Consider the following 3,420-nt stretch of genomic DNA (forward strand, 5'->3'; position numbering starts at 1 on the left):
TAGCCGCTCCCAAGTAGGGACTTGTCTCTGGAAAGCCTCGATAAAAGACGCCGACGTCTCCTCTGATGATGAGCGCTAGTGTCGTGGTAGCAACACGCTATGTGTTTACATCCATCGCTGCCATGTTTGTAATGACTTATCATGAGAACAAACGTATTCACGTGACTTTAATAGCATTTCTTACTTAATGGAAACACCGCAGTTGCGAAACTGTTTTTCGACATTAACAGAATATCGACAAAGTTTTGCGCACGTTTACAATGGAAACGCAGAGACTGACAGGAAACATGGGGAAAAAAGGAGCTTTATCCAAGTGTGGCTATAGCTTAGTCATTCATTTTGTGAAGCATTTAGTTAATGAACAACAATTTATTTGAACCAGTCTAGCTTCACATGGTTCGATCAGACTTCGTTACAATTTGGATCAAACAACAATCATACTTGCACTTTTTTTGTTATCTCTGAGACAGTGAAAGACAAAACATGACATTCTTACCAAAATTTCCCTCTGGGATCAATAAAGTATTTTTGAATTGAATTGAATTGTCAGACACAGAAGTCAAAGGTGAACCTGTCGTCAAACGGTGGTTGGTGTTTTAAGACTGACCAAGGTTTCTCTAGGACTCTAAATAAATAAAAACATTAGTTGTTCAAATTAAATAAAGCTTCAGTGTTAGCTATAATTTTTACAAACCATATTGTCTACAACATCTAAGAAATTACTGTAATTGTAAATAATTTCTCTTTGAAACAAATGCTCAGTTGCTTCAGGTCACAGGTTTAGTAGCCAGTCGAGGTCTAACTGCAACAATGAGGAGGGGATCTGGGGGCCAGGCTATTAGTCTTGAAGTGAGTGAACAGTTTCCTCCCTGAGCTTGTTTATCTGAAGGAGAAACTGTTTAAAGGATTTTACACCAAAGCAAAGCAGGAAAGGCTGGTTCAGGATAACTCAAGCACTTAAAGACCTCTCAGTTAATTTCAAATCGGTGACATGGAAACATTTCCTGAAGCTGAACAGCAGCAGAGAGTGATGAGAGGTGCACGTATGGCAGGCCTAGTACATCATGAATTGAGCTTTTTCAAACTCAAGAGCATCATTTTCCTGCACTAACACCAAAATTGTATTGATTTTTTTCTAGTATTATTCAATTTCTTATTACTTTTTCTTCTGCATCAAATCTTGGTCAGATAATTTTAAAAAGTACTCCTTTGTTGTTTTGTTTTTTGTAATGTTATTTGGAATAAAAAGACAGAAACATCTTTCAGTTTTATCCAGTTTTTTTTACACTTAACCAGCAGGACCCTGTTTCCAGTTCAAATTGAATGAATGAGATGGAGTGAGGTGACATTTTTCATGTTTTTTTTATTATTATTATTTTTACAGAGAAGTTATTAGTGGACAAATCTTACCTTATGTCTGTCTGACTACAGACCTCCCAACTGGCAGGTGTCAGCTGTTGGTTTGACTGCTTTAGGAGCGTTGATACTTTCAAAAAGCACTAGCATTTGATTTGACACGTTAACTGTCCACCTTACCAAGTTTTAAAATCTTATATCAGCCAAAAAGTCTTTTTCATCTTGTTTTGAGACTGATTTACTAAACAAGATCTGATTGTGTAAGAATAATCATCTTGTTTTCAGAATGTGTCAGATTATTTGTCTTGTTAGTCTGAAAATTTGACTCTAATTAAGTAAAATATTTCTGCCAATGGAGTAAGAAAATTTTACTTGGTAAGATTCTTAAAATTAGAAAAAATTGAGTCAAATCAAGTATTTCAAGAATCTTACCAAGTAAAGTTTTCTTACTCCATTGGCAAAAATTTTTTACTTAATTAGAGTCAAAATTTCAGACTAACAAGACAAATAATCTTATACATTCTGAAAACAAGATGATTATTCTTACACAATCAGTTCTCAATAAATCTGTCTCAAAACAAGATCAAAAAGACTTTTTTGGCTGATATAAGGTTTTAAAACCTGGTTAGGTGGACAGTTTTTGCAGTGTAGACATCCAGGTTGTGTTTAGTTGGAACTGATTATATCTGAACTCAGTGGGTTTTTGCTCCATCGTAGCTTCTCGTGTTAAACTAGTTCAGTCTCTTCAGCTACTTTAGGGCTTAGAGGCTTGAAGCAGAACAATCTGTTGGGCCAACTGCTGATTCCTTCTGAAAGATGTTTCCAGTTTTTGTTTTACGGAGGAAAGTAGCTGCGTTTCCATTGATCATGAAAATGCGCAAATTAGAATTTCAAAAATAAATTTGCTCAATGGAAACACGTCAATTTTGAAAAAAAAATTGTTTTTCGACAAAATGGTTTTTGCGCTAGGATGAGGTGTTCTTTTCGGCCGTATCGAAATTGGTGTTTTTTGCAAAACTGCAATGGAAACACTTTTTTCACTTCACGTGAGTCACGTGATCAACAACCGGCTGTTTCTACTGGTGAAAAAATGACAACGAAGAAGCTAACAGGAAGTAGAAGTAGTAGTAATATCAACAAAGTTGTAAAAGAAAGTAGTAAACTCACCAACTACAATTTGCCAAAAACACAGCATACGTAGCCGCTCCCAAGTAGGGACTTGTCTCTGGAAAGCCTCGATAAAAGACGCCGACGTCTCCTCTGATGATGAGCGCTAGTGTCGTGGTAGCAACATGCTATGTGTTTACATCCATCGCTGCCATGTTTGTAATGACTTATCATGAGAACAAACGTATTCACGTGACTTTAATAGTATTTCTTACTTAATGGTAACACTGCAGTTGTGAAACTGTGTTTTTTCGACATTAACAGAACATCGACAAAGTTTTGCGCACATTTGCAATGGAAACACAGCTAGTGTTTGCTGCATCCACCTTGGTGCCCCCCTCCAGTACCTCCCTGTAAGTAAAAGGCTGTGCCCTGGTACAGGTGCTGGTGTTGGCCTCTCCTCTGACGTAGACCTGCGCTGCACCGTCCTCAGGGATTTACCCATGCTGTAAATAACCACAGATCCAGATTACTCAGCTAATGTCGCCTCGTCATGGCTGTTAAAGGATCCTCCCCTCCTCCCGACCATCACTGATCCTCTGTCCTGTATTACTTCTTTTTTTTTTAGCACAGGGAATCCCTGTCCTCCATCAACCTTTCCACCGCCACAGCTGATCAAACTTAGCCAAAACAAAATGTCATTAACTCAGGGAATTTCAGGGATATTGAGTTAAATTTTGTTGTTGTGGTGATAGCTGAGTTGTCCCCGACACGTACCAGTGCCAGCTGAATCACTGAACAAGATTTTAACCAAAACGGCTGTATGTCCATCTAAAACTACTGTCCTCCTGTTCAAACTCTTATCTGAGAGTCTGCAGTAGCCTAATAATGTGTGTTTTCTCAATGTGTGTGTGTGTGTGTGTGTGCGTGTGTGTGTGTGTGTGTGTGTGTGTGTGT

General features: G+C 38.1%; 1 protein-coding gene across 1 annotated transcript in view; it reads left to right on the plus strand.

Moving 5' to 3' along the window:
* LOC106531497 (electrogenic sodium bicarbonate cotransporter 1) overlaps window positions 1–3,420 on the plus strand; it is a gene marked incomplete in the record, with an annotated part of 80,724 nt that overhangs the window by 51,773 nt on the left and 25,531 nt on the right.

Source organism: Austrofundulus limnaeus, unplaced genomic scaffold (assembly GCF_001266775.1).
Source record: "Austrofundulus limnaeus strain Quisiro unplaced genomic scaffold, Austrofundulus_limnaeus-1.0 Scaffold643, whole genome shotgun sequence".
NCBI classification, from domain to species: domain Eukaryota; kingdom Metazoa; phylum Chordata; class Actinopteri; order Cyprinodontiformes; family Rivulidae; genus Austrofundulus; species Austrofundulus limnaeus.